Raw genomic sequence first — 9811 nt, forward strand, 5'->3', positions numbered from 1 at the left:
GAAAAATGGACATTACTAATGTTGTAGAAGACAAAATACTTTTGCTTGAGTTGAGCAACATACTATCGCACATCTGGAAGGCTGGGGCACAGCTGATGAAACAGTCTTGGTGATTACAGTATACATGTGCATCATCTTTACAATTAATAATATACCGTATTTTAGGCAAAAGAGCAGTTTAGCTTATTTTTTTTATCCTTTTGTGGTCAGAGCAGGATTTTTTAAAATTGGTCTATAACGCTGTTACTTATTAATTGGTGATCTGTCAGACTACACTCACGGCACTTTTGATTTTTGTGCATAGGCTTTGAGTTTAAGTGTAGATCAATACAAGAATATGTGTCCCTTAAACCCCGAGACAACTAATTTATATAAAATCAGTTCATAAACAAAAACACTTTATGTGAAGTATTAATTAAAAGCTATGTGATGAATACAAACCTTTAAATGTATAAAGTGAAAAATGTTTGTTTCTTTTTACACCTATGCCTCATTTTTTTTCTCAGAGCTTGAATGTTCTTGTGCAACATCTTGACGCATCATTACTCATGAGGGGCAGAGACAAATTGCATTTAATGAAAACAACATTCATCACTAATATATTGTCCACATACAAATATCTCAGTTCTGCTGCACTGACATACAGCTGGTTGCTCTATTAAAAACAACAGTGCCTATATTTTCTAAAGCTAAGATAAAAAGTCAGCAGAACATAGTTAAAAATAAAATAAAACAAATCCCCAGGTATTAATATTTTAGATGATGATGATGTTTATTTGAAACAACAACAGTTCGTAGCCTGGACCAACTTGCACTTTATGTTATTTGATAAACATAAATTTATGAATATCTGCCACAGCAGATATTGACTTGCGACTATAGGAAAAGCACAGGTGTTACTAATAATATTAACAATGATTGCTTTCTATTCAAGTGTTTCAAACAAGCACAACACCAGAAACTGAAGCAGCCGAACTGATTGATTTGACTGTTTCCTCTGGTGCTTTTCTCACTTGCACATGTCAAAACATCTGCAGTGAAAAGATCTGCTGGACAGTGTAGGAAACAAAATATGGGGTGTTGTTTTTCTTGTCCCAGGACAAAGTTGTAATATTTCAATGTGATTTTAAACCGGAGGAGAAAAGTATAGCTGCACCGCTCACTAATGTCCACTAAGTGGCAGCACTATTCCACAGATTAAAGACAAAGCCTTGTTACTTTTGCCATTAAAGCGATAATGTTTGCCAAGATGCTCAGTGACACCAACTGCTAATTAATTCTGTGCTTTCACTCAGATTCTAATGTGGTAAGCTACCCTTTCTCTCCTTTCACTAACTCATCCAAGTTTTGTTTCCACACAAACCACTGGTTTTGCTTGTAATAACATGTATTGCTCCAATCTGAAGAGGGTTATTTTCCTTCTGTACACAATGGAGATGACTAGGTGTGTGTGAAGACCTGTTCATGTACAGGGTGTGGGTCTGAGATCAGCAAACTAAATAATGCTTGATGACTTATAGACTTATAATTCAGCTTAGAGTGGCCACAAGATAAATTGGAGATGTTGAAATATGCCACATAAAAAAATAAGAGAATAAAAAAACCTTTGACCTTTTCCAGTTTTCTGGTTTAATGATTTGCAAATTTCCCTGTGAATTATTGGACAAATGTTTTATTTTTTCTCCTTCTATGCAACGTGTAATGAGGGAGTACTAGTACTAGTACTAAGCAGGTTTTAGAGAGTCACATAACAAAACACTGGAGAATCACTGCAATTAAAATATACAAGCAATCCACAAATTGTTCTCATGCTTCGTCAACAGGTGTCACTCTTTTCCTAATGCACATTTAATAACGTAATGATTTATAAAAAGCAATCATACTTTCATTTTCTAATAAAAACAAATGAAACAGCTTAGCTCTCTGTTTAGACTTAGCCATTTTCCCCACAAACAACACAATAACGCAGGAGACAATGTATGCTATGATAAATCTGGCGTTGTTGACATAACAGGGTGTCTCTGTTCTTATGTAAACACAAAGGTATGTTCCCTGCTGCAGGAGTTGGAGAATAACAGGCCAATCAAAAGGCCATTTTCACACCTGAGCTGAAGCTGTGTGCTAAAAAAAATGTCTGTGGGACTGTGAGTTAGCAATTACACAAAGAACTGAATGTGAGGCATGTCACACATCCTGACACAGAAACCAATCAGAGAGTAGTAAACAAATAGAAAAGCACAGTGGAAAATATGTCATCCATCTTTAATGTATACTTTGGTTATGTTATTTAGTTAAAGGGATTGTTAGTGCACAAAATACGTTTTTTTACCACGTCAGAATCAGCGTGCTTCATGTTTTGGAGTGACACATGATGACAAAATAACTATAGAAAACCACTTCCACCCATTCATTTAGTTCAGGGTAAGATTTTCCAGATGTTACAAGCGCTTCCTTAAGCAAAGGCTCATCATGTATGTGGCTCGGGCTGGTTGGTCACACATAGGAAAGGTCAAAAAGATGTTCCTTTGTTTTGCAGCAATGATTTAGAGAGGACACACACGCAGAAAGACAGTGTAGTACATGTGTATGTGTATGTGAGTTATTAGATAGGACTTCTCTCTTGTGTATCTGACCTCCTGCTTGTGTGTGAGCCTGAGTGATTGAAAGTGAACACACACAGAGCAGGTTTTGGGTTTCAGTCACTTTAATCAAACCTCATCAGCTGAGCTCAGAGGCTTGACAGTGACCCAGGTGGGAGTTTAAACAACACAATAACAAAGGAAAACAATTCACTGTCTGTCTGGTCCAGTGACTCCAGCCAGGTAATGAAGCAGAGAAAGGTTATTAAAAGCACAAAAGAGGCATCATGCACTCTACTGTGCGCGGGGGAGGCATTCCCATGTTTCCTCTGGGTGTTTCTATCAGCTAAAGATATGTAAAGCTATTGTCCCATCCTAAGATGTGTTTTACATTTTTGTGAATTCAAATAAAGCATTAACATTTTTGTGAACGATCTATGGCACATTTCATTTTGCTGTGTGTGTGTTTGCCATTTAATGACTCAGGGCTGGCGGCAGTACTTGAGGATTGGATTACATGTGTTGTCTGTCAACGCAGACAAAATGAGCTCCCTTGGGACAGAAGAAACAAAGTGTTGTTCACACCATACTGATGTCAAATACTATTTGAGAGTAATCCATTACATTTGTTTTTGGGAGCCTGGAGTTTGAACTGGGTGGCGTGTGACACCGGATATCTGTTGAAATCACAGGCATGCATTGCAAAGTCAGCTTGGTTGCCATAATATTGACAAGTTCTCTGACAGCAGGCGAATCCATCCAGTTTCTATACTCACTTATCATGTCCAGGGTCACAGGAGGTGCATCTGAGTGAGAGCTACACCCTGGACAGGCTATCACAAAGCTGACACATACGCCCACAAACCCGTTCACACCCACATTCACAACTATGGGCAACTGAGAGTCAGAAGTTCATCCTCCACCTTTCCGTGTGGAGTTTGCATGTCTGTGCACTGTGGTAACCACATAGTCACCAATGTTGAATTATTAATTTATTTTTCATTATTGCTAAAAAAGATTAAGGCTCATAGATCAAGACTATGTGAAGTAACCCCTGAATCCAAACTTCCTAACTTTTCAAATGTACTACTTTTGCTTTTAACGTTTTTTCTTTTCTGCATTATCCCTGATCACCTGAGGAACTGGCTAATAACACTAATAAACCTTGAGTGTCATTATCAGTGTTCAGTATGCATGTGTTTCTTCTTTGTTTCTTTCTATTGCAGCCTTTCCCTTTCGTTTATTATGTGCATGTAGGTACACGTCTGTTTGTGAGTGGCTGTGTGGAAGTGTAGCTGTTTTCACAAACCTCACTGGTTAAAGGCTCCTGTCACTAAAGCCTTATCTAACTATTTAACTTATCAGTGAGTTACAGCTTCACCAATATTGACACAGCTCTTCCTAGTGAAAGAACAGGCAGCTCGAGCAGATGCACAAACAGGTCACAGCCTTTTATGGTTGTGAAATACAGAAAGAAGGATGCGCAGGTCAGGCCGGTCCCCAACCCACCAGATCGAAGCTTGGAACATGTTTCAGCTGGTAAAGGATGTGATGGCTGTGCACTTAATGTTTGCTGTTTTGTGTTTGCTGTGAAGGCAAACTCCACCCCTGAATAGCTCTGAATGTAAAAAACAATGAAATGTTTTAGCTTTTATAAGTGAAAACAGAGAACATATTTAATGGAGGTAGAGACGCATAAATCCATTGTGACTATATTTTGGAAACTATGAATTGGACGGCTCTTAATCTTATTTTCCACTGACAATACACTGAAGATAAATACAGATTAGTCAATAACATAAAAATAACAGTCAACCCTTTTGATAATCAGTTAATGATGTTAGTCAGTCTTTTGTTTTTTTTTTATTCTTATTCCTGTGGATTATTTCCTTTCTCATGCGAAATAATATTGAATATCTTTGGGTTATAGGCTTTGATGTTAAAAATGTATTTGATCAATCAGAAAATCAATAATGACAATAATAATTTGCTACAGCCCAAAAGACAACATCTGTGGCACCAGTGCTTATAGTGTAGTTTCACTTAAGGAACTGAAGGCAGTACTTTGTCCAGGATCACTGAAGAGGTCACCTCCATCTCTACATCATATGTTCTGATCTGACCCTGAAACCAACACAACAAACAGTTCTCTCCAAGAACTGGCCCCAAGTTGGTTTATGACACAAACAGCATAATTCAGAGGATGACCCAAAAAAAGTACGAGACCATTTAAATACACAGCCCTTAGAGGTCGTGTCTCCAGAGAGAACTACTCTTGGTCCACAGAGGGCTGTAGTGGTTGTGGACTTCATACCGCAAAAGAACTGGAAACATCCTTCTGGTCTCCTATTTCAGAAATTCCCACAGTAATAAAAGATGCAAATGAGAAAGGCAGATAAGCAGACATTAAAAGCAATTAAGTTGTTGTTTTTCTCACAGTGTATATACTGTCTTTAACTGATCCATAATTCAGGAACTGCGAAGTCTTATGGGAATCTCTTTTTGAATTAGGGCAACAAAACTAAACCTGGACCACAGTTTAACAGTCAAACGGTTCCCAGTCAGGAGTTCACACCATTTTCACTGTCCAAAAAAACTAGTCCACCAAATCCACAAAAACATAGTTTGCATGACCTTGGCTTTATAGTACGGCTGCTGGTTGTCAAATCACATTGACATTCAGAGCATTTTGTTCTCATTTGGAAATGGTGGTTGACTGGTAACAGCACGGGGAGGCATAGAAAAATACACTCCCTCTGACATGTGCTGGAGCAATCAAGGCGCCGAGGGAGGATGGCAACCTTTCAAAGAGAGAATGAGTGCAGGCCCCCGGGTCTTCTTCCCATTTCGGACTGAATCGCAACTGATCACTTGAGGCCAGAAACCACATCATCTGAAAACCACAGCCTGTTAAAGGAAGTGAGGCCAATTCCTGGGAGAATGACATGGACACAGACAGACAGAAAGAGAAAGAAAAAAACTTTCAACCAGGCCAATCAGATATGATGGTGCAGCTTCTACTGTAGGTACTTTCTATTTATCAAATTCTGCAGATCTAAACATTTCAAAACAAAACTGAAAACTGAAATATTTCTCTGTGCTTCTTTTCCTGGCAGCATAACCAGACTAGACATGATGTCACAGACATCAGCAGAACCTCTAAGGCAGCTAAAGTAATGATAACTCCCACAGGGCAAACGTAAGTGTACCTGTAACTGAATTACTGAATTACTTCTTCCTGGTAGAGGGAGTGGAGATTCAATTACATAATTACATCTCAGAAGAAGCCTGGTTAGTTGCTGTAATGGACCCACAGTGGCCCAGCTGTAGATGCTACTGACAGGTTTCCTAAATATTTTAAGTCTGCGTGGACTTTTTAAAAATGTTTTGTTTTGTCCTTGTTCTGTGTGTTAAAGCACTTTTGCAATTAACCTCTATGGTAAAAAAAAAAAAAAAAGACTTTTGGAAATAAATATGACTTGACCTAAATTTGAGAAGTCTCATCTACACAGGGAGCTGGTGTGATGAGCACATGTTGTTACTCTTGGCAGGTGTGGATCCACCACAAAACCCAAACTCAGCTGACCCATTTTAGCTGCTGACCATGACCAACAAAATGCTGACCTGTTCAGTCCAAAAGAAAGAAATCCTGCACACTGTGGAAACAAAACAAAAGGTGGAAATAATTACAATTTAAAAAATGTTATTCTGAAAACCAACTACTTCTGTAATCATGTGGTTTGGATTTGTCGTTTTTTTTTATATTTCTAGGAGATGATTTCATGTTTGAAATGAAATTTAAAAAATGAAACTCTTGATTTTCAGCTTTAGGTATTCAGTAGTCAATTGTTTTGTAATTAGGTAACTGAGATGTTTATAAGATTGAAACACTTTCCAGCCCTTTATACTTCCATAAATCAGTGTGTGTGCTCTGTTTGCTGATTACCAATAAAACTGTTGTGAATATTTCAGTTTTGCCTGAGATAGAAATCAGTTAAACCTTAAATCTGTGGTATAAAAGTTTATTTCACTGTGGGATTAACTTAGTGATGGTCCCTGACAGGGGTATGCCACATAAAACAGAAGCAACATGCGATAGTCTGGAAGTCATTATGCAAAGGAGGTTAAACTCTCCCCTCACACAGTCCTCCTAAAGGCACTGGAATCCCTGAAGCCCTGTAAACAGGTTCTCAGAGCATTCTTCAGGGATGTCTCAGAAATGTTCAGGTCCCCTCATCCAAACAAAACACACAGAAACACACTTCCCGAGCACACACACTGAAGCCTTTAAAATGTGTCAGAGTGCATCAGCGAAGTGACATATGAGCTCACAGTGGAAAGATAAGGGGATGAAGAAAATCTGTTTTTTTGCTGTGCTGGAATGTTTTTGTCTTAAAGACGCTGACGACTTTAATTGTATTTATCACACGGAAAGGAAAGTTCCAAAACACATTTTGGAGCAAAACTTTTGTGTGATCGTGTCAGAAGAACAATAGTCGATTATTGTTAACGAACAAACATTTTCAGGCGAAGCTGCACATTTTATGCCATGTGTTTCTAGTCTTCTAATGATGACACGAAGGCACCATGTTGCTCTGAAAACATCTTTAAAGAAATTTCCTCCAGCTTTAATTACACAGAGAAACTGAAGATGAAAAAAGTCCACTTGTGTCAGGCAGAAATGATTTGCTGTTCCTGTACAACTAAAACACTTATGTTAAGTTAAATCAGTGGCTCCACATCAAGTGGAGTACAGTACATTTTTGGTGAAACCATTGGAGCTGTGGATGCTGCAGCCTGGTTCAGCTGAGCCAACGCTCTTGTCACAAAAATCTAAAAGCAGGTAAACAAGCTTTCAAGAAATATAATGAAACAAAACCCAGACGCAGGGAACCATAACTTCATGAGAGTGTGTGAGTGGGGGGGCTCTAGATGTTTATACGTGGGATTCATGTGCATGTTTGTTCATTTCTTTTATGTATCCTACTTACAAGTACTGTTTGACCTGCTTGTACAGGGTTAGACCTGAGTATTTAGGAAGGAATGATGAAGGGGGAAACCAGAGAGGAGAGTTTTGTTATATTTAAATAAACCTTTTCAGTTTTAACGTCTTCCAAAAGTTTACAAAGAGTTTTTTAAAAATATTTTAGTTGGATTGTTCATAACAGGAAGCCAAAGCCTCTGACATTATGTTTTATCTAAACAATGACTCCCTCAGTGCTTTTTTAATTTAGTTTCTTTGTGTGTGTGTGTGTGTGTGTGTGTGTGTGTGGTAATGGGGGTGTTACACAGCTGCTGACCAGTAGCTGTAATTCATCCCTTGTTGCAGCGTCCCTCAGAGAGGACCACTGTGGTCCTGTGATGTGGACACTTGCCCCTCCTAAACCTACTGTTGACTGCACATAATGTATGTTAAACTCAGAGCTATTTAGGACTCTTCTGGGAAATGCTCATACTTCAGCCTGGTTTCCACTACAGGCCCAAAAAAGTTACAACCATATGTTACGTTTCCACAGACTTCATTTAGACTTAGTCTGAGGATAGTCTCAAAGATATTGGTTCCCATTTATAGTAAAACCCAGTGTGTGTTGGGGTCTTATTGTGGTCTGATAGACCTGCCACATGTTAGTTGGTTCTATAAGCTTTGAAATTCATAGCTTGACAGACTCAAAACCATCTTGAACTTTGTGTTGAACAGTTGCAGGAATTGCCTTAACTCACCATTGCTGCTGTGTCTGTGCCTCAAGGGAAACACAACCTTTGGTGTGTTTGTGAGTGTATGTGTGTGTGATTGGACACAGGTTTTGCCCTGTAGACCTCTCCCTGTGAAAGTCTCACTCCTCCCTTCTGGCCTTGTTGTTAAGTCTACCGTATAATTGCTTGTCTCAAATTCAGGACTAGACTTGTTTAACAAAACTCTGGATGTCCTGCATTGTATATGTGCTATGTGTGTGCATTTACCATGTGTTTTGGATGGTCATGGGTCTAAAGGTGGTTAAACCTGAACCAGTGTTGTAATGATTCTGTAGCAAATCAGACTCTTCCTGGAGACTGGACCATAAAGCATCAAAAAACATCAAACTTAAGTATTTTGAATTACAGATGAAGGTGGGCTAAAAGGATTATAAAAGATAGGTCTCCAGGTAACATGCTTGATCAATGATATACTGTAAGGATTAAGAATGGCTCAGTGCTGTCTCAGCCTGGATTTGTGGTTCAAAGCAGCCCGAGTATGAAATCCCAAATCCTACAGATACTGTACGTGCGGTAGCTAGAGTGTGTTTGACCAGAACACAAGTGACACTGATCCTCAGCTGGTCCGACATAGCTGACTACATGGTTTGAAGACTTGATGCCACTGGCTCCACAAAAGAGATTTTTGTTAATACCCTTCTTCACTCAAAAAACATGTTTTCTCCTTGATATGAACTTATTTGGATTTTTGGTCTTCACTGTACACAATGACCATATGACAAGTTCCTTTCTCTTCCTTAAGTCTCCAGTTTGGTACTTATTCCATATAGTGAAAGCAGTTTCTCTACAAGTGTGAATTTTAATACCCATTTGGGCTCTGTGGTATAATAATGGTTTCATATTTGAATGGCCTCTGAAGGATGAGGCTTCACCAGCACCTGTTGCTGAAGCCTCAGTGTCAAAAATGGTTCTGTTAGGTGGTTTGTGAGTCTCCTTTGAAACAATGGCAAAGTGAAATCTGCCGTGGCTTTGAAAAAAAAGTATTTCTGCCATATGCACAGGAGCAACACGCCCATCTCTTTTTCTGTGGTTGATTTTCTTCTTTATTTGGAGGAAAACACTGCATAAAACCGTGAGCTCGCATTCTCCTTGAACAGGCAAGTCTTGTTTTATAGGCAAATGAGAATCCTCAGTTTACAGTACAACACTGGAGAGTGAGCTGTGTGACATTCCCATAACCAACAAAGAAGTTTCCAATTACCAACCACAATTAACAGACAGAGGGATCACAGAGCAGTTTGTTAAGTCAGACCCTACCAGGGACTGTGAACACACAGCTACTGTTAAAATACCTCACACAGCGATACTACTGCTGCGGATACTTTTTATTACTTTTACCATCAACATATATAAGTATTAAAAAGCCCTACACTCCGACATACAGTAGATGCAAAACAGGCAGAATGAAGGTTGTAATAGTTTTGCCTCTGTAGTCAATTCATATGTCCTGGTACTTATTTTGTAGTCTTTATAGTCAT

Source organism: Mastacembelus armatus, chromosome 14 (genome assembly GCF_900324485.2).
Source record: "Mastacembelus armatus chromosome 14, fMasArm1.2, whole genome shotgun sequence".
NCBI lineage: Eukaryota > Metazoa > Chordata > Actinopteri > Synbranchiformes > Mastacembelidae > Mastacembelus > Mastacembelus armatus.